Source organism: Esox lucius, chromosome 12 (assembly GCF_011004845.1).
Source record: "Esox lucius isolate fEsoLuc1 chromosome 12, fEsoLuc1.pri, whole genome shotgun sequence".
Lineage (NCBI taxonomy): Eukaryota > Metazoa > Chordata > Actinopteri > Esociformes > Esocidae > Esox > Esox lucius.
The window spans coordinates 34,792,980-34,815,982 of NC_047580.1; the positions used below are offsets into that span (position 1 = coordinate 34,792,980).

General features: G+C 44.8%; 1 long non-coding RNA gene across 8 annotated transcripts in view; it reads right to left on the reverse strand.

Moving 5' to 3' along the window:
• LOC106024573 overlaps positions 1-23,003 on the reverse strand; it is an 81,799-nt gene that overhangs the window by 6,988 nt on the left and 51,808 nt on the right. For 6 of the 8 annotated variants that reach the window (XR_004576624.1, XR_004576623.1, XR_004576622.1 and 3 more), the window contains 11 exons: positions 12,372-12,669; positions 10,889-11,233; positions 8,962-10,088; positions 7,670-7,831; positions 5,680-5,802; positions 5,167-5,333; positions 4,899-5,038; positions 4,404-4,529; positions 2,550-2,649; positions 1,454-1,615; positions 774-965 (listed from right to left, as the gene is read on the reverse strand). This is a non-coding gene — a long non-coding RNA (IQ motif and SEC7 domain-containing protein 2). Of the gene's footprint in view, positions 1-773; positions 966-1,453; positions 1,616-2,549; positions 2,650-4,403; positions 4,530-4,898; positions 5,039-5,166; positions 5,334-5,679; positions 5,803-7,669; positions 7,832-8,961; positions 10,089-10,888; positions 11,234-12,371; positions 12,670-14,498; positions 14,538-15,208; positions 15,250-15,429; positions 15,468-23,003 lie in introns of those variants that run through there. The other 2 variants (XR_004576627.1, XR_004576626.1) reach the window with 2 other exon arrangements.

The window sequence follows — 23,003 nt, forward strand, 5'->3', positions numbered from 1 at the left end:
ATCTCACTGTTTTTGTAATTTTGACTAAATATAATTATTAAAATGACTTGAATCAGCTTGAAACAACACGGAAAATGCTGCCCATTAAATGGTGTCATGTGAGTGTAGGTGCCTGGTCGCCTAATTGGGCAGGACCACAGTAAAGCCTGGAGCACAACCACTGGAACGCTGTCAAACACATGACACATGGTTTTAATGTTTCATTCCACTCCATTTACTCCATTCCAGACATTACTATGCGACGGGCCCTCTCCGATGAGATTGTAACACGCAGTGTTTCTAGAACTACAGTTCTCCTGTTGGCCAGCAGGCGGAGACAGAGCACCACGAACATATAAAATAGCACAGTGAAAGCTGTTTTTTCACTGTCCTTTCAACTCACCTCCTTCTCAAAACACCTATGGGGGAGCAAGAAGCCAGAGACACCGCCCCTCTCACCTCCAACGGGTTTTGAGAAGAAGGAGGTGAGGAGAGGAGGGAGGACAGGAGTACGAAATTGAGAAAAGGTGTCTGTCCCTTTGTCTCTCTGTGATCACGATGTGTTCTATAATTAACCCTTCCCTTCCTCACAGCACAGCAGGACCTGGCTCTGACCTTCCTCAGTCTCTACAGCACTGATTCATCCAACAAATGTTTGTTCTTCAGCACTCTGGTCATATGTTGACAATATGGGAAAATTAGACATCAAATATTGAACAGGTCTAGTCCAGAGTGAAATAAGACATGGGTGTGTGTGTGTGCGTGCATGTGCGTGTGTGTGTGTGTGTGTGTACCTGTGTCGGATAGGTCTCTCAGTGATGAGCTGAGCGCTGTGCGCTTCAGTCCATCTGCCGATGCGTAGCTGTCATCTAGGCTAGGCCTACCCAGAGTGCCGTTCACCACCTCACCCTTAACGCCACATGGACTGCCAGTGCTAGCCCCGCCCACCATCGGTCGCATCACACCTTTCTGCTTCTCCAGCTCAGCTGTACAGGACAGAAACAGAAAGGGGGCGATGAGGAGAAACATGGAGGGGGTAACGGGTGATAGTGAAAGTGATGAAGAAGAAAAAAATAGAGGGAAAGATGGAGGAGCGGAGACAGATTAAAAACGGAAAAATTAAGAGCCAGAGTGATGGACTAAAGGTCAATTTTAAGAGCCAGAGTGATGGACTAAAGGTCCATTTTAAGAGCCAGAGTGATGGACTAAAGGTCCATTTTAAGAGCCAGAGTGATGGACTAAAGGTCCATTTTAAGAGCCAGAGTGATGGACTAAAGGTCCATTCGTGAACAAAGTTATAACCCGAAAGTCTCTGAAAAATGTTACTTTCCGTACTTTCAGAATTATTTTCAACATGCAAATTACAATAATATAATATAAAAATGGCAATTAGGGTTTGCAGTCAGTTTGACTGAAGAAATTGAATTCAGTGAATGATGGTTTTCAAGACCTTTTGACAGTAGGCAATACTCACCCTCCACTCTGTACTTCTCCATATCCTGTACCTCAGCAATACTCTCTCTGAGGTCAGAGGTGAAGCGTGTTCTATCCTGCTGGCTGGGAGCATTGAACACCATGAGGACTTTCCTCTCCCCACCAGGGTTGGCCGCCGTCAGGCGAATACCGTGGGGGTAGTCTACAGAGGAACAGCAGTCATGTTCACACGCACTGAACACAATAATACACAGATGTTATATAGTGGTTGGAGTTTGGTGCTAAGTCAATCACTTAGATGTTATATAGTGGTTGGAGTTTGGTGCTAAGTCAATCACTTAGATGTTATATAGTGGTTGGAGTTTGGTGCTAAGTCAATCACTTAGATGTTATATAGTGGTTGGAGTTTGGTGCTAAGTCAATCACTTAGATGTTATATAGTGGTTGGAGTTTGGTGCTAAGTCAATCACTTAGATGTTATATAGTGGTTAGAGTTTGGTGCTAAGTCAATCACTTAGATGTTATATAGTGGTTAGAATTTGGTGCTAAGTCAATCACTTAGATGTTATATAGTGGTTAGAGTTTAGTGATAAATCAATCACTTAAATGTTATATAGTGGTTAGAGTTTGATGATAAATCAATCACTTAGATGTTATATAGTGGTTAGAATATGGTGCTATTCCATCCCCTCAGATGTTGTTATAATGGTGGGAATCATATTCATCTGGAAAACATGAGGTGAATGTAATGACTACCTTACTTTTCCAGGATGAATCATCAATGAATAGCAAGGTGGTTTAAAATGGCTTCCTGGTCTATTGTGCTTTAATCAGCTGATTCTCACTAGGGTGTATTTATAGCAGGGATGGGTGGAGACATAGAGGCATGAGACATATGGAAGCACAGATGGATGGAGAGATCAACACTGCCTCCCCATTCTGCACCCTTCTCCACTTCACAGAGTGCAGTTGTGAAATTCCTTTAACAATGGATGGAAGAATTTAACAATGGATGGAGAGTCTCTCAAGCAAACAGGCTTAAACCAGTTCTACAATTTTCATATCCAATTGCACTCTGGGTAGAGGAGGGTGGAGAATCTGTAGCTACAAGGGGATACAATGAAACCCCCACTTACACTGGTTCTGAAACATGTGAACCTGCATCTCAACCAGAGGAAAGGACTGTCTGAAGCTATAGGTCACAGATGTTTTCTTCTTCTGGAAGATCTTGGTTACCTATAGCGATGAAAAGAAAACCTGTTTGGTTACATTGCTATTTCTGATGATCTGTTGCTTGGCACGTGTTCAAATGATAACCTGTCCATCTACACTCACCTAAAGGATTATTAGGAACACCATACTAATACTGTGTTTGACCCCCTTTCGCCTTCAGAACTGCCTTAATTCTACGTGGCATTGATTCAACAAGGTGCTGAAAGCATTCTTTAGAAATGTTGACCCATATTGATAGGATAGCATCTTGCAGTTGATGGAGATTTGTGGGATGCACATCCAGGGCACAAAGCTCCCGTTCCACCACATCCCAAAGATGCTCTATTGGGTTGAGATCTGGTGACTGTGGGGCCATTTCAGTACAGTGAACTCATTGTCATGTTCAAGAAACCAATTTGAAATGATTCGAGCTTTGTGACATGGTGCATTATCCTGCTGGAAGTAGCCATCAGAGGATGGGTACATGGTGGTCATAAAGGGATGGACATGGTCAGAAACAATGCTCAGTAAGGCTGTAGCATTTAAACGATGCCCAATTGGCACTAAGGGGCCTAAAGTGTGCCAAGAAAACATCCCCCACACCATTACACCACCACCACCAGCCTGCACAGTGGTAACAAGGCATGATGGATCCATGTTCTCATTCTGTTTACGCCAAATTCTGACTCTATCATCTGAATGTCTCAATAGAAATCGAGACTCATCAGACCAGGCAACATTCTTCCAGTCTTCAACTGTCCAATTTTGGTGAGCTCGTGCAAATTGTAGCCTCTTTTTCATATTTGTAGTGGAGATGAGTAGTACCCGGTGGGGTCTTCTGCTGTTGTAGCCAATCCGCCTCAAGGTTGTGCGTGTTGTGCCTTCACAAATGCTTTGCTGCATACCACGGTTGTAACGAGTGGTTATTTCAGTCAAAGTTGCTCTTCTATCAGCTTGAATCAGTCGGCCCATTCTCCTCTGACCTCTAGCATCAACAAGGCATTTTCGCCCACAGGACTGCCGCATACTGGATGTTTTTCCCTTTTCACACCATTCTTGGTTGACCCTAGAAATGGTTGTGCATGAAAATCCCAGTAACTGAGCAGATTGTGAAATACTCAGACTGGCTCGTCTGGCACCAACAACCATGCCACGCTCAAAATTGCTTAAATCACCTTTCTTTCCCATTCTGACATTCAATTTGGAGTTCAGGAGATTGTCTTGACCAGGACCACACCCTTAAATGCATTGAAGCAACTGCCATGTGATTGGTTGATTAGATAATTAAATTAATGAGAAATTGAACAGGTGTTCCTAATAATCCTTTAGGTGAGTGTATATAGCTGGGTGTTTATGATAACCTGTCCATCTATATAGATGGGTGTTTATGATATCCTCTCCATCTATATAGCTGAGTGTTTATGATAACCTGTCATCTATATAGCTGAGTGTTTATGATAACCTGTCAGTCTATATAGCTGAGTGTTTATGATAACCTGTCATCTATATAGCTGAGTGTTTATGATAACCTGTCATCTATGTAGCTGAGTGTTTTGATATCCTCTCCATCTATATAGCTGAGTGTTTATGATAACCTGTCATCTATATAGCTGAGTGTTTATGATAACCTGTCATCTATATAGCTGAGTGTTTTGATATCCTCTCCATCTATATAGCTGAGTGTTTATGATATCCAGCAACCAGCAATCATAGTAATCCCTGTCCATCCCAGACCAGTATTTCAAACCCATATTATTACTGAAGTTGTGTGTACTGACCATAAGGAGGTCGTTGAAGAGAAAGACTTCTCGCTGGTGAACTCCAGTTCTTTGGCTTCTGTTAGGATCGGGAACTTCATACAGCTGACAGCAGCAAACCAGCCGGCGGTGGGGCAGGGACAGCACCTGCACACACACACGCACACACACACACACACACACACACACACGCACACACACACACACACGCACCCACACACACACACACACACGCACCCACACACACACACACACGCACACACACACACACACACACATGAATGAAACTGATTTCCTAACACATTGAACATACAGACAAGCATTCAAACCAACATCAGATCCGAAGTCGGCGGCTCAACCAAACCCCTGATGTCATGTATGTAGTCTTGTTTCTTGCTACAACCCTCTCCAAAGGTACACATGTATGCACACACACACACACACACACACACACAGACACACACACACACACACACATTCACACACACACACACACACACACACACACAGACTCACAGGCTTCTTGCCGACCACCACCCTCTCCACAGCCTGTACTTGGGAAACGTGATCGTCGTTGGTGCGAAGCTCCCATTTCTCTATCCGCTGGTAGATGCCCACCAGCAGGTCTCTGGGAATGTCTTGGCCATTATCCACCCCTACAAACATCCATGGGACAAAATATTTTAGAGGACAGATTACAGAGTTGATTCGAACCGAGAGCAGGGTCTGTGGTAGGACGTTACAATAGAGTCTATGGTATGGCAGAGTCAGTCATCATCATCACCTCTAAGATTTTTGATGAAATCCTCGAGTTTCATCTTCCTCTCCGGTTTGACGTTGGGAGAGTACATGTCTGTGTTGAGGAGGATGATGGCAAAGGCCAGGATGAAGATGGTGTCAGGGTTCTGGAACTGTTGGATCAGCACCGGGTTACAGACACAGTACCGTTGACTGGATGGCGACCAAAGAAAGAATGAGAGGGAAAAAGACAGAGAACGAGCGTGCGTAGAGAGAGAAAAAGAAAGGGACAAAGGCATAGAGAAAAAACGAAACGGACAGAGAAAGAGAGATAGAGATATAGAAATAGAATGAGAGGAAGAAGGAGAAAGGATATATAACAAATGTAAATACAATATATCAAACAAAAAAGTACAGAAGTACACAAGTCTGTAGTCATCAGGCAACTAGTTCTTGTATAAAGCTGTAGCCCTGGAAAGATCCATTACAAAAAGTCCATAAGTCCTTAGTAAAGAAATCTGTCCACAAGTCAGTACAGACTGTAGATAATTCCTGGTACCTGAAGGCTTCTACCAGTCTCTCCACCTTCTGAGCCTCCCCCTGAACCTTGACCTGAGCCTGGAACTTCCTGAGAGCATCGTCCAGATCCATCCCTGAGAAGTCCAACTCATCCACCACACAACTAGGAGAACATAGAGGAGAACAGCGAGATGGATTAGACACACAACCAGGAGAACATAGAGGAGAACAGCGAGATGGATTAGACACAACCAGGAGAAGGTAGAGGAGAACAGCGAGATGGATTAGACACACAACCAGGAGAAGGTAGAGGAGAACAGCGAGATGGATTAGACACACAACCAGGAGAAGGTAGAGGAGAACAGAGAGATTGATTAGACACACAACCAGGAGAAGGTAGAGGAGAACAGAGAGATAGATTAGACACACAACCAGAGATAGATCAGAGAGAGACATAAGAGACACATATTTTCCTTAGATCACACTAAATTTAAAATCAAATCAAACATTCATAAACTCCTGATAGGCAAATATCACAATGTCGCATAAGCAGTCCCAGAACAGAGAGTGGAGTCAGTGAATAAAGAGAGAAACAGGGTTTGGGAAGGTGATTCTCATGTTTATTGATATTTTATCCCAGAACCCCTAACATCTACTGATGAGGAACATCCCAGAACCCCTAACATCTACTGATGAGGTACATCCCTGAACCCCTAACATCTACTGATGAGGTACATCCCTGAACCCCTAACATCTACTGATGAGGTACATTCCAGAACCCCTAACATCTACTGATGAGGAACATCCCAGAACCCCTAACATCTACTGATGAGGAACATCCCGGAACCCCTAACATCTACTGATGAGGTACATCCCAGAACCCCTAACATCTACTGATGAGGTACATCCCAGACCCCCTAACATCTACTGATGAGGAACATCCCAGAACCCCTAACATCTGATGGGGTACATCCCAGAACCCCTAACATCTACTGATGAGGTACATCCCAGAACCCCTAACATCTACTGATGAGGTACATTCCAGAACCCCTAACATATGATGGGGTACATCCCAGAACCCCTAACATCTACTGATGAGGTACATTCCAGAACCCCTAACATCTACTGATGAGGTACATCCCAGAACCCCTAACATCTACTGATGAGGTACATCCCTGAACCCCTAACATCTACTGATGAGGTACATCCCAGAACCCCTAACATCTACTGATGAGGTACATCCCTGAACCCCTAACATCTGACGAGGTACATCCCAGAACCCCTAACATCTACTGATGAGGAACATCCCTGAACCCCTAACATATGATGGGGTACATCCCAGAACCCCTAACATCTACTGATGAGGAATTTCCCAGAACCCCTAACATCTACTGATGAGGAACATTCCAGAACCACTAACATCTACTGATGAGGTACATCCCAGAACCCCTAACATCTACTGATGAGGAATTTCCCAGAACCCCTAACATCTACTGATGAGGAACATTCCAGAACCACTAACATCTGACGAGGTACATCCCAGAACCCCTAACATCTACTGATGAGGAACATCCCTGAACCCCTAACATCTGATGGGGTACATCCCAGAACCCCTAACATCTACTGATGAGGAATTTCCCAGAACCCCTAACATCTACTGATGAGGAACATTCCAGAACCACTAACATCTACTGATGAGGTACATCCCAGAACCCCTAACATCTGATGGGGTACATCCCAGAACCCCTAACATCTGACGAGGTACATCCCAGAACCCCTAACATCTACTGATGAGGAACATCCCAGAACCCCTAACATCTGATGAGGTACATCCCAGAACCCCTAACATCTACTGATGAGGTACATCCCAGAACCCCTAACATCTACTGATGAGGAACATCCCAGAACCCCTAACATCTACTGATGAGGAACATCCCAGAACCCCTAACATCCACTGATGAGGAACATCCCAGAACCCCTAACATCTACTGATGAGGAACATCCCAGACCCCTAACATCTACTGACTCACTCCAAGACATCCTTGTTGAACTGTTTCTGCCTGCATCCCAGGAACTCTCCGATCATTTGTCTGCTGAGGCCTTTCCTCTCCAGGATGAAGCGGGCGATTCCCACTGGTGTGTCTGACACGAAGCCTCTCTCTATCAGGTACTGGATTCCCTTCTCTGGCTTCCTGTGGAAGGAATAATAACACACAACACTTAAAGGTTGATGCAGTACAGACGGAAGTCCACTAGATCCAGACGTTACTGTCAATGGCATGGCCAATCTCTGCAACCACTGGGAGCATTGAAGAGTGAGGCTCAACTTCTCAGCTGTTTTGTTTCCGTGGCTACCACAGAAACAGGGAATCTGCTTGGATGATGTGGGTGACTGTACGAGAGATGTCTTGCATCTTGTTCTTCTCAAGATCAGTGGCAACCTCATTTTGCATAGTTTATTGCAAGACAATATAGAGAATCAAATAATGATCTCTTCTGCAAACTCTGCAGTCCTGCAGAAACTGTACACAAGACAAAGGCACTATACTGCACTCCAACCTCTTCTCACCTCCTGGCATTCAGACAGTTCATGAATAATTCACCTGCACCCACTGACACGGAGCTGTGAACTATGGAAACTTCTGAGTCTGATTTTCTTTTGAGTGAGAGTTTATCCTTTTCAAAACAGAGACACATCAAGATCCTGCAGCATTCGAGAGTCTCAAGTTTACTCCAATGAGGGTTGATAGATGGAGATGAGGAAGATGAAATAAACGAATATTCAGTTTAAAACTCTCTTCCCAGTGGCTCTTACCCTCTGGAATGGGCACCTCTGGTTCTGAAGAGCTACTGGCTTAAAGGCACACGACCCAGTCGTGATTACACTCCATTTTCAAACAATGAATAATAAATGTGTTCTGGGTCTAAACCTCAGCACAATAAGCTCTGCTACTGCAGGACTGGAAGGAGAGCCCCAACCCTTTAATAACTCTGCAAGATGTAAATGTCCTCTGGAGACATCTCATGATGTGTAATCTACCACTGAAAATATCTGATGAGGTACTGTCTAATTACCTAGAGAGTAAATCTGATGTGTTAGTGTCTATTTTACTTCTTAAAGAGATTTAGTCCAATGTAGTACTGCCTAACTTACTTGTTGAAGAGATTTAGACCAATGTAGTACTGCCTAACTTACTTGTTGAAGAGATTTAGACCAATGTAGTACTGCCTAACTTACTTGTTGAAGAGATTTAGACCAATGTAGTACTGCCTAACTTACTTGTTGAAGAGATTTAGACCAATGTAGTACTGCCTAACTTACTTGTTGAAGAGATTTAGACCAATGCGGTACTGACGTCTCTGCACCACATCGTTGTTGAAGGCGGGACTATCCCAGCTGTGTCTGCTTTCCCTCTGATAGGTCTGTTTCCCCAGCGGTGGGAGGGGCTCGCGGAGGCTGTCACGTGACGAGGACCCTGAGGAGCAGTTGATGGTCTCGTTGGAGTTGGTGGTGGAGTTGAGAGAGTCGTTGTCTCCGTCCGAACAGCAGACCTGCTCCAGGCCGCCAGGAGGCAGGGTGGCAGAAGAGGAGGAGGACAGGGGGGTGAGGGGCGGCCCCTGGGGGGACTGGGAGGATGAGGAGGGAGTGTCGGGGTAGGGGTGATGGTGGTGTATCGGGTGGTGGTGTAGAGGATGATGGGGGAGCTGGTGGTGGTGGTGTAAGATGGTGTGATGAGGTATGTGGGATGGGATGGCGGAGGGGTGGGGCCGAGGGGGCAGGACGGTACGGGTCTGTCCTTGGGCCTGGGCGGGGGCGGGGGCGGGGCCGGAGCGTCCGTTGGGGTTGTGTTTAATGGTACCCTGGGGCGACACAGCTCCCCCTCCCCCGGGCCTGCCGACGGAGCCTCTCTCGGAGCGGTCGCTCATGTCCACGGAGCTGTCGCTGGGGGGCTGGATGGTCAGCACGGGCAGGTGGGCCCCTCTCATGCGGTACTCCCGGCAGTCGGTGCAGGGCGTGCTACGCCGGCTGGTGCTGCTGCCGCCGCCCTCCGTGTCCCGGCTGTCTTCGCGCCCCCCCACCCCACTGCCCACCCCGGCGCTCCAGTACTCCGTGTCCGTGCTGCTGGGGCCGCGGTCGAGCGACAGGGGCGAGGACGGGAGCCCGTCATCCATGTAGAGGGTCACGTCACTGTATGAGGTGGCCGTGCTGTCCTCATGCATGCTCCGCCTCTCTCCTCCTCTTCCTACCGATCCTCCTCTTCCTCCGCACCGCTGTCTGTCCGGCTCCCTCGGCCTCCATAGACACTCTCCGAAGTCGTGCGCCTCCACCCCTGTTTCCCCTCCATCACCCTCCTCTTCCTCTTCCTCTTCATCCTCCTCTTCCTGAGAGTCTTCTACACCTGACTGGCAGGTCAGAGTGTCATCAATGGAGTCAGCCAGGGACTTTACCTGCGGATCATTGTGGACAGACGCACAGTGAACAGACACAATAAACAGACACTCAATGGACAGACACACAATGTACAAACACACAGTGGACAGACACAATGGACAGACACACAGTGGACAAACACAATAAACAGACACACAGTGGACAGACACAATGGACAGACACACAGTGGACAAACACAATAAACAGACACACAGTGGACAGACACAATAAACAGACACAATAAACAGACACACAGTGGACAGACACAATAAACAGACACACAGTGGACAGACTTGTCCAGGTGTTTTTAATCAACACTTACCTGTTTAGAAAAGGTCTCGTCCAGGTCTTTTTAATCAACCCTCACTTGTTTAGAGAAGGTCTCGTCCAGGTGTTTTTAATCAACCCTCACCTGTTTAGAGAAGGTCTCGTCCAGGTCTTTTTAATCAACCCTCACTTGTTTAGAGAAGGTCTGGTCCAGGTGTTATTTATCAACCCTCAACTGTTTAGAGAAGGTCTCGTCCAGGTGTTATTTATCAACCCTCACCTGTTTACAGAAGGTCTCGTCCAGGTGTTTTTAATCAACCCTCACCTGTTTAGAGAAGGTCTCGTCCAGGTGTTATTTATCAACCCTCACCTGTTTACAGAAGGTCTCGTCCAGGTGTTTTTAATCAACCCTCACCTGTTTAGAGAAGGTCTCGTCCAGGTGTTATTTATCAACCCTCACCTGTTTACAGAAGGTCTCGTCCAGGTGTTTTTAATCAACCCTCACCTGTTTAGAGAAGGTCTCGTCCAGGTGTTATTTATCAACCCTCACCTGTTTAGAGAAGCTCTCATCCAGGTGTGTGTACTCCTCTCTGTCTCCCTGGCGTCTTGGAGGAGACCCTGCTTCCATCTCTGGTTCCCCAGCCTGCCCCACTCCAGGGTGGGTGTATCTCTGCCCAGCCTGTCCCCCCTGGTCTTGGCCCTGCCTCTCGTCAAATGAGTACTGCAGTCTCATGTTAGACAGGATGATGCGTCGTGTCATGCGGCTCTCAGAGGCGGAGCTTCTCAGCCGCTCGAAGTTCTTGTTCATGCGGTATTGGCGGAACGCCGTCTGGATGGTACGCGCAGCCCGCCGACTAATGAAGTAGCCACCATACTTCCTCTCCAGCATCTCCACCTGACAGCAATCAGGAAGGGCAGAGGACCAATGAGAATGTGGGAGGAAGTGATTAAGCCAATGAGAGAGTGGGAATATGTGCAAAGGATGATCAGTGTGCAAGAGGAAGTGGAGAGGACCGATGACAGGGCTGGAGGTCCTGGAGAGGACCAATGAAGGAGAAGCAGGAAGTGTAGGTGACCAATGACAGTGCTGCATTTTAGTGGAGCTTGCAAGGGAATATTGCCATAGCAACCCTTTTGACATTATTCAAATGGCCATTTCTCTATTTTTTTTTTTTTGGTTACTGAACAAAATGAGTTGAAGCAGGGCGATATTTGTTTGCATTCTTCCTTGACGCGTATTGATGCAGAGTCGTTCTGGTGAATGCTGCTCGTTGCGTCTACATGTCTTTTCATTACATCTTTTGTGTGTATTCGGTCCCTACAGGCGGTCTACCACCAGAAGCATTACACCAACATTCTGGGTGTGTATCCTTGTACTGAGCAAACAAAGGCCTTTCTGATTCATTATGTCACAGAGAATCCGAACACATAGAACTCTAGAATACAACATCAGAATCAGAATCACAACAGAATCAGAATCACAACAACAGAACCTGAATCACAACAACAGAATCTGAATCACAACATCAGAATCTGAATCACAACAACAGAATCTGAATCACAACATCAGAATCTGAATCACAGAACACCTTCTAGTCTTAGAGGTCGAAAGCTCATAGCTGTCGAACAGGGAACAGCCTCCTTAACATATTTGATATAATAATAATAATAATAATGACTGTATATGGGTGTAATCTAACCTTGTCTTGTAGGTCAGTAGAAAGCTCATAGCTGTCGAACAGGGAACAGCCTCCTTAACATATTTGATATAATAATAATAATAATAATGACTGTATATGGGTGTAATCTAACCTTGTCTTGTAGGTCAGTAGAAAGCTCATAGCTGTCGAACAGGGAACAGCCTCCTTAACATATTTGATATAATAATAATAATAATAATGACTGTATATGGGTGTAATCTAACCTTGTCTTGTAGGTCAGTAGAAAGCTCATAGCTGTCGAACAGGGAACAGCCTCCTTAACATATTTGATATAATAATAATAATAATTACTGTATATGGGTGTAATCTAACCTTCTTGTCTTGTAGGTCAGTAGAAAGCTCATAGCTGTCGGACAGGGCTTTGCAGCGCTTGTTGTCCTCTTCCTCTTGCTTCCGGAGCGCCAGGCTGGCAGGCTGGAGTCTGGTCCTCTGGGCCCAGACCAGGGAGGCAGGGCTGGGGGGGGGCAACGGGGAACCCTGGGGGTGGTGCTGGTAGGGTTGTGGTCCTGGACCGCCGCTGTAACGGTGGTCAGAGCTGCCCAGGTAGGACCCCTGGCTACAGGTGCTGTCGGAGAAACTGCCTGGGTCACCACATTGAGGCTCTTCCACACTAAGATAACATACAGGGAGGAGAGAGAGAGAACAGTGTTTGTATCTGCCTGAACAGTTAAAGACAGGTTATCAGAGGATAAATAATAGGTTTTAAAAAACAACCCAAAAAATGCTTTTAAGAAATTCACCTAATAAATTCACTAAAATTGCAATCCTTGGAGAGAAGGATAGGGTCTATAATATGAGGGGAGGGGCCTTTAGTTGGAGAGAAGGATAGGGTCTATAATATGAGGGGAGGGGCCTTTAGTTGGAGAGAAGGATAGGGTCTATAATATGAGGGGAGGGGCCTTTAGTTGGAGAGAAGGATAGGGTCTATAATATGAGGGGAGGGGCCTTTAGTTGGAGAGAAGGATAGGGTCTATAATATGAGGGGAGGGGCCTTTAGTTGGAGAGAAGGATAGGGTCTATAATATGAGGGGAGGGGCCTTTAGTTGGAGAGAAGGATAGGGTCTATAATATGAGGGGTGGGGCCTTTAGTTGGAGAGAAGGATAGGGTCTATAATATGAGGGGAGGGGCCTTTAGTTGGAGAGAAGGATAGGGTCTATAATATGAGGGGAGGGGCCTTTAGTTGGAGAGAAGGATAGGGTCTATAATATGAGGGGAGGGGCTTTTAGTTGGAGAGAAGGATAGGGTCTATAATATAAAGGGGTGGGGCCTTTAGAGGACTGTTTGCTCTGAGCCTGGGTCCTCTCTAGGTTTCTTCCTAAACTTCGGCCTTCTTAGGGAGTTTTTCCTAGCCACAGAAATTCAACACTATTTCTTGTTTGCTCCTTGGGGTTTAAGGCTGGGTGTTTGGTAAAAGCACTTTGTGACAACTGCTGATGTAAAAAGGGCTTTATAAATACATTTGATTTATTGATTGATTGATTAATTCAGTTGGAGAGAAGGATAGGGTCTATAATATGAGGGGAGGGGATTCCTGGTGTTGAATCTTTTGATAAATTAACAAATAACTGATCTTCAGTTGACAATATATTTTTGCACTGTACAGAAAACGTACCGAACCGTGATCCTCAAATTGCAGTACGTTCCGTACCATGACACCCCTAGTTCAGAGTTAGGTTAAAGGTTATGTGTTTGGGGTAAAGGTTAGACTTAGGAGAGATGGATTCTGGATATAATTAGTTTTTGTGTACTCAAATGTCTGTCTGCATGGTGAGAGTCACACACTGCTGGTGAGTCACAGCAGCTGAGAAAGCTAAGCACCAAGAGGAATGGGGAGGGGGGGGGGGGTGCGAGAGAAAGAGAGCGGGTGAGAGAAAGAAAGAGGGAGAGAGAGCATAAGGAAGGATTTAGGGAGTGGGGGGTGGTCTACAGCACATGGATTCAACCACGGCTAAATAAACTAAATGGACAGCACTTATCCAACCAACATGGGACACAACACTAAACTCTTTTAAATATCAGGATGGTACAGGAACATACAGGAAGTTACAAGAAGGTACAGGAAGATTCTGAAAGGTCCTGGAAGATATAGGAAGAAACCTTCCTGGACATGTTTGTACATACCTGTATTGTTGTTCACAGTGATATAAAATACAAGAAGATGCTCAATGACAGAGGGAGGAGTGGGAAGTTCCAGTAACATTTAGGAAAATACAGAAAGACAAATAAAGGAATCGCATGATACAGGAAGTTCAAGGAAGATGCAGGAAAGTGCTCTTGTCTTGTCCTCCCCCTTCATCTACCCTACTACTACTTCTACTACTACATTCCCCCCACTGTCCTCCACATACACACACACACAGTCACACACACAAACACACACAGCGACACAAACACACACACAGTCACACGCACACATTTAAACAGGTGGTCAGACTCACATGTAAGCCTGGGCTCGTTTTGGAAGCTTGTAATTTTTCCTGTGGAAAGACCACATGGTGGTGATGATGTGGACGTGGAGAGAGAACCACACATACACACACACACACACACACACACACACACACAAACACACACACCCTTCTCCTCAAACAGTTGGTTAGTCACAGCCCTGGTAGGAAAGGTCCCCTGGTGACTGTTCTTTCCCTTTCTGATGCTCTGTGACTACAAGAAGGGTTATCTTATTGCTCTCTATTCCTTCACACACTCCATCAGACGTGCACACACACACACACACACATTATCTCCCTCTCACAAACAACCACACACATCCATGTTTCACAGAGACAGCAAAACATATATACAACATGGTACAATATGATACATTCACAGCACTGAGTTGAGCGGTCCATAACTACCAACAGAACCAACAGATCCAGTCCATATCTATCAACAGAACCAACAGAAACAGTCCATAACTACCAACCGAACCAGTCCATAACTACTAACAGAACCAACAGAACCAGTCCATATCTACAAACAGAACCAACAGAACCAGTCCATAACTAACAACAGAAACAGCAGGACCAGTCCATAACTACCAACAGAACCAGTCTATATCTACCTATAGAACCAACAAAATCAGTCCATATCTACCAACAGAACCAGTCCAGAGTCGCAAACAGATTCAACAGAACCAGTCCATATCTACCTATAGAACCAACAGAATGAGTCCATAACTACCAACAGGACCAGTCCAGAGTCACTAACAGCCTGATGTATTGCTACTAGCCATACACCATGATAAACAGCACCATAGCAACACTAATGACAACACTGGGTTGAGAGCTAAGAGGCTGTGTCTCAATGGGACTTACTGGTACCGATTAACATACATCACTCACTGTAAGGGAACAACAACAAACTGCCCACCAGATCTCTCCTCTTGGCTCCATGGGGATCCTCTCTTCCACCAGGAAAAGTCCTCATCACATCTTCACTGCCCCTGTTTTAAGACATCAGTAGTGACATCCTTAAGGAAGACAGGGACCAGCAGACAGACAGACAGAGGGAACTCAGATCGACAGACAGACAGAAAGACAGATTGGCAGACTGATAGACAGACATTCAGAAACACTGAATAATAACCAAACAAGTAGTAGCTACAGTCTGTTTGGATGAGGGAGGGAAGCCCATGTGGTTTTCATTGAGACAACAGAGTTACATCAGACCACGTTGCTATAACAGAGACATGCCCACTAGGAGACAGAGAGCCAATAAACATGAATCATGTGGATGCTGCCTGGGGGCGTGGCTGGCTTGGTGAAGCATTACAGTAGGTGTGTCCTAGATTGTATCCTTTTAACAACATCGTGCATTACTGTGATCCAAAGCTCTCGTGAAGTGGTCTGAATCGGCAATCGAGGACCACTTTGAGTGTTGACAGAAGACTGCTGGATTTGGCAGATAACTGGCGATGTCAAAATGGAGGAGAAAAAGATGAAGCAAAACATGCATTTACAACACAAGAACACAACTTGGGAATACCAATTGTGGTAATTATTCTACTACGTAATTCACACTCTGTTATGTCTATTCATGTGGTACTGTCGTGAGGAAACATTTTGTTGAATGCTTACTTGAGTATCCCGTTCAACAAACAATTAAAACTAGAAACTTGAAACTGAAAATGACAGCTCACCCTCCACACCACCAAATCCAAATTATTTCATCACTATGCAACCAGAGAGTGTCAACATTATTCCAGAAAGTAATTCACCGTTTCGCTCTCTGAGTGTTGAGATGGATCACTCCTATTGCTACTCTGTGTTCTTGGATCTGTATGGGTAGTTAGTAATATAGCTAGGGTCTGTGTTCTCACATCATGTTTTATATTTCAACTTTTTTAAATGTCAAATAAAAGTTAAAATGTTCCTTTATTGCAGGATAGGTCTTGCCTCGCAAAGCCCATGAGATTGTTGCGTTAGACAATCTGGTGACTTTGCAAGGCTTGGGAGGTCCCCTGGCCACAAGGTGTTCTGATGTTGGACTACTACCATCTGGTAACCAATAACCAACAGGCATCTTAACCCAGGCTAGGCAAGCATTTTAACTAGGGCTAGGCAAGCATCTTAACCAGGGCTAGGCAAGCATCTTAACCAGGGCTAGGCAAGCATCTTAACCAGGGCTAGGCAAGCATCTTAACCAGGGCTAGGCAAGCATCTTAACCAGGGCTAGGCAAGCATCTTAACCAGGGCTAGGCAAGCATCTTAACCAGGGCTAGGCAAGCATCTTAACCAGGGCTAGGCAAGCATCTTAACCAGGGCTAGGCAAGCATCTTAACCAGGGCTAGGCAAGCATCTTAACCAGGGCTAGGCAAGCATCTTAACCAGGGCTAGGCAAGCATCTTAACCAGGGCTAGGCAAGCATCTTAACCAGGGCTAGGCAAGCAACTCCGCTCCTTCAGGGATCCTCTCCTAAACAGGGGCTGATTCAGATCTGGAGTGCTATTAACTTCCAGGTAGTAAAAAGGCAGAAGTGTTTCAGTCCTCCAGGACCAGAGTTGCACACCACATGCACCAAAACACCAGTATATTGTACTTCATGGTTTATTTTTCTGAAATTGATAAATTATTAACTTAGTTTGTAAGCACTTCTATTGACTGATCAACTCTTTTTCTCTCTTGTCCCTTAGCAGCAGACATGGGTATAGCGAGCAATATATTTATAAGGTTGAATCCTATAGAAGAACAGTATGGAATCACAATGCAATGACTGCTTTGAATATACTGGCTATATTTGCCAATATAGTTAATATTATTCTGCGGTATCTTACCACAGAATAAATCATCAGTCTCAGTAAACACGAGTACCCATTTTCACATAATACTGTTAACTCTTAAAATATTTGTATAGTGCTCCTTTAGAAATCAGGCTGTACATGGCTTATAGTAAAAATGAATCTGGAAATAGGCTTATATTGAAATTTAGAGTCATTTTCTGACTTTAATTTATGTCGTTTGGACTTCAGAATGGAGAATACATTAAACTGTGTCCATACTAAACCAATGTTGAAATAGTATACTAACACTGTATGTTTGCTCACACAATCATTACCTTATTAGCTACTAATAGCTAATAGGAGGGGAGAAAAGGAGGGTCGCTTTGTGTTAGCCTGTTGTATGATATCTTCATCAGTCTGGTAATGTTGTCATCTAACGGGAGAGGAGAACTATGGAAGACCAAAAACAGCTCAAACATAGCAGGAATCCACCATGCTGTTTAAGACCAATCAGCATCCATCATGGAAACTCTGGCCAATCACCATGCATCATGCACACCATCCTGGACAGTCAAAAGTCTTCCTGGACAAACAGTAACACTCAAAGTGATTAATCAGATGCTGTGAAAAAGGCTGAATCAGTGCTAGTAAAAGTTAAGTAGGATTAGAAATAACCCAGTCAACAGCCCTGCCTGTCTGTCTGTCTACGTATCTGTCTGTCTGCCTGTCTATGTATCTGTCTGTCTGCCTGTCTATGTATCTGTCTGTCTGCCTGTCTATGTATCTGTTTGTCTGCCTGTCTATGTATCTGTCTGTCTGTCTATGTATCTGTCTGTCTGTCTGTCTATGTATCTGTCTGTCTGCCTGTCTATGTATCTGTCTGTCTGTATGTCTGCTTGTCTGTCTGTGTGTCTGTGTGTCTCTCTGTATGTGTGTCTGTCAAGGACACAAGGGCACAGTGTGATCTCCTGCAGTTAATTAATATATTGAGAGTGATTAATTGAGCGGGCAGTGTGGTCTGTTTGGTTCATTAAAAGTGCGGCTCATCAGGATTAGCGGGCAGCCTGGGCAGCCTTCTCTCTCTCTTTCTCTCACTCTGTCAACACCATCTGGATACAGCTGCATGGCTTAACCCACTGTTTCCCAACCCAATCCTCAGATCACCACACGCTTATTGGACAACAGACCTACACTGATATAACCTCTGGTTATACCCTGACTGGTTCCAATCCATTTGATATAATAACAGCCACTGACGCTGTCAACACAGGCTGGTCTGCTCAGGTAACAACACCAGAGTTTAACAACACCAGGGACTAACAACATCAGAGTTTAACAACACCAGAGTTTAAAAACACAAGGGTCAAACAACAGCAGAGTTTAAAAACACCAGGATCTAACAACACCAGAGTTTAACAACACCAGGGTCTAACAACACCAGAGTTTAACAACACTTGGATATAACAACACCAGTTTAAAAACACCAGGGTTTAACAACACCAGAGTCTAACAACACTAGGGTTTAACAACACCAGGGTCTGACAACACCAGGGTCTAACAACACCAGGATATAACAGCACCAGGATATAACTGGCGCTGAACGGGCCAGAAATTAACTGTGTGGGATTATATTTGGTTCCACAAGTTGTTATGCTTGATTTTAAAAACTGCCAAGTGCATCTTAGTGTTATTTACATTTACAGCCAATGTTAGGTGAATGCAATCATGGTAAAAATGACTTACATCAACTTAGTCTGAAATTACAATACATACATTTTGCACTGTTTACATACGTTCATTGGCAGAGAAACATGGAAATGGAATCCAAAAGACAGTTAAGTAGATGACCAGATTCCATGTTATTTCCTTGACTTTCTCAGAAAGTAGGTAGGTATTTTCTTTTGTCCACCAATGAGGACTCAAGGCATACAGGACATTCATATTCCCTATTTCAAAAATGTCTATGGATTAATTACCATCTTCGTCGGCTGCCAATTTATGTTAAACTTAAGTTCATGATTAAGCATCTTTAAAAAAAAATATTATGTCTAATAAATGTTGGTGGCAAATATATATTAATAATGCTTTTACCTCTTCCATATATGGTCAAAAACAACTATTATTGTATTAATTTAGCATTTTCACAATAACATGTTTCCTGCTGAATTTTGAATGGACACCATTTCTATGATGATTACTTATCCCCTGAGGAATGTCTGAACAAAAGTTCCTGCTTCTATCAAGGCCCCAGACTATTCCCCGTCACTTGAAATCAGTATCTTTCCCTGTGCTGTGGCCTCAACAACTGACCATTTATCCCACAGGAACTAATAAGACTATGAAGTCACCAAGCCACCTCCAAACTGTAAATAAAACCACTGCACTACAAATCTACCTGTATCTGAAAATAATATACTGATATCGTAAATGTGCACACCGACTCTATATCCATATAAAGTCACTTAGAAATGTCCATGTTTTCTATGAAATCAAACAAGAAATGAAATTGAAATAATAATTGTCCTTCTAACTTTGCTATCATCAAAGAATCCTCCATTTGCAGCAATTACAGCCTTGCAGACATTTGGCATTCTATTTGTCAGTTTGTTGAGGTAATCTGAAGAGATTTCACCTCCCAGAATTTGGATTGTCTTGATGGGCACTTACGTACCTTACGGTCAAGCTACTCCGGTGACTGTGCTGTCCACTCCATTATAGACAGAATACCAGCTGATTGCTTCTTCCCTAAATAGTTCTTGCATATTTTAGACCTGTGCTTTGGGGAAATTGGATCCAGTCAACTGCATCCCACAGGGTATGGCATGGCGTTGCAAAATGGACTGATAGCCTTCTTACTTCAAGATCCCTTTTACCCTGAACCACCGCCAAAGGGCATTCAGACCATCACATTGCCTCCACCATGCTTGACAGATGGCGTCAAGCACTCCTCTAGCATCTTTTCATTTAGTCTTGATTTGACAAATGTTCTTCTTCGAAACCTCAAACACCTCAAAATCTGAACACCTCAAACTTTAATTTCTCTGCTCATAACACTTCTTTCCAATCTTCCTTTGTCCAGTGTCTATGTTCTTTTGCACATCTTAATCTATCTTTACATTGGCCAGTTTGAGATATGGCTTTTTTCTTTGCAACTCTGCCTAGAAGGCCTGCATCCTGAAGTCACCTTTGTACTGCTGACATTGAGACTGGTGTTTTGCGGGAACATTTTAATGAAGCTGCCAGTTGAGGACCTGTGAGGCGTCTGTTTCTAATTTTGAACCTGTAATCAAACCTACAATTGCTGATGCTTTAGATACACAACTAGTCTAAAGAAGGACAGTATTATTGCTTATTTAATCAGCACAAAGTTTTTCAGCTGTGCTAACGTAAATGCAAATGGATTTTTCTAATGATCAATTAGCCTTGGATTAGCAAACATGTGCCTCTGTACACCCATGTAGATATACCATAAAAAATCAGTACTACCTACAGTACATACAGTAATGCAACTTCAAATGTCAACTTTGTGTAGATTTTGTGTGTCCAGTATCTTTAAGTTGTCTACCAATAGCTGCACCAGTACTCAAGTTGTGACGCACCCAGAGTCCATGTTCCACCACGACTCAAGGAAGAAGTGCCCCTAGAGGTTGTTCAGCACCGAGGAGATGAGCCCTGAAATGGAGGGGTTCACCCGAAGACTGTTCAGCACCGAGGAGACGAGCCCTGAAATGGAGGGGTTCACCCGAAGACTGTTCAGCAACGAGGAGACGAGCCCTGAAATGGAGGGGTTCACCCAAAGACTGTTCAGCACCGAGGAGACGAGCCCTGAAATGGAGGGGTTCACCCGAAGACTGTTCAGCACCGAGGAGACGAACCCTGAAATGGAGGGGTTCACCCAAAGACTGTTCAGCACCGAGGAGACGAGCCCTGAAATGGAGGGGTTCACCCGAAGACTGTTCAGCACCGAGGAGACGAGCCCTGAAATGGAGGGGTTCACCCAAAGACTGTTCAGCACCGAGGAGACGAACCCTGAAATGGAGGGGTTCACCCAAAGACTGTTCAGCACCGAGGAGACGAGCCCTGAAATGGAGGGGTTCACCCGAAGACTGTTCAGCACCGAGGAGACGAGCCCTGAAATGGAGGGGTTCACCCGAAGACTGTTCAGCACCGAGGAGACGAGCCCTGAAATGGAGGGGTTCACCCGAAGACTGTTCAGCACCGAGGAGACGAGCCCTGAAATGGAGGGGTTCACCCGAAGACTGTTCAGCACCGAGGAGACGAACCCTGAAATGGAGGGGTTCACCCAAAGACTGTTCAGCACCGAGGAGACGAGCCCTGAAATGGAGGGGTTCACCCGAAGACTGTTCAGCACTGAGGAGATGAACCCTGAAATGGAGGGGTTCACCCGAAGACTGTTCAGCACTGAGGAGATGAACCCTGAAATGGAGGGGTTCACCCGAAGACTGTTCAGCTGTCTCTCATCTTCGCAAACAGGATTTAGAGGTGAGCAGCCCCTTTGTTGTCCTCTTACAGACCGAGGAGAAAAGCACAATTGCCAGCCTGAGGGCGCCTGGTAAGTTGCTCTCAGCCACAACGCTCTTCAGTTTCCTTATGCAGACTTTAAGAGTCGCTGTCACCAGTTACAAAGTGCATTCAGAGTATGTGTTAATGTACACACACATACTGACAGACACACAAACAACATGGAAACAAACACAGTTGTACTGTCCCAGCCTGCTATAGAGGAGGCTGAATAGGAGTGAATTGAGAGCTAATGAGCAGATACCAGAGGACAGCGAGAGCCTCAATGGAAACTAATCACAACCTGATGGAAATTTAACGTGACACAACATGACACATGACATTTACAATAAACACAGCAGAATAGGCCAGGTGTCTCTCTCATACACACGCAAAACATTTGTGGTACGCAAAATTACACTGCTTAATAAAAATGGGCTCATTACAGTCTGAAGTTAGCGTTCTTATGGTTAGGGGTGTTAAATAGGATCTGTCCAATCAGAAGGAAGTGTTCCTATGGTTAGTGGTGTTAAATAGGATCTGTCCAATCAGAAGGAAGTGTTCCTATGGTTAGGGGTGTTAAATAGGATCTGTCCAATCAGAAGGAAGTGTTCCTATGGTTAGGGGTGTTAAATAGGATCTGTCCAATCAGAAGGAAGTGTTCCTATGGTTAGGGGTGTTAAATAGGATCGGTCCAATCAGAAGGAAGTGTTCCTATGGTTAGTGATGTTGAATAGGATCGGTCCAATCAGAAGGAAGTGTTCGTATGGTTAGTGATGTTGACCATAGGCAGGACATGGTTGTCTGAGCATCCCAGAGAATGAGGACACACCATGCCACACCACACGGACAATACAGAACCGGTTGGGTGACAGTATAATCTACCTGACCAGAACTAACATCTTGTGTAAATCAAATGGAATCAAACTAATAGAACATGTAACCTGTTTAACCAGTTTCAAAGTAAGTATTTGTTCTAAGAGCTTTGGTTGCGTGTTCCGGGCCTAAAATAACTTTACAAATATTGTGTGACCTGAGTAAGAAAAATAAATCACAAGACAAACCAGCACAATATGAAGCAGCAGTATGAATATAAAACCAGTCTTCCTGAGGTAACGGTTGTAGCCTGTGTGTGGACTAGAGTGCTGCCTGAACCCAGACAGGGGAAACAACTAACAGGTCCTTAAGGACAAACAGAGCATCA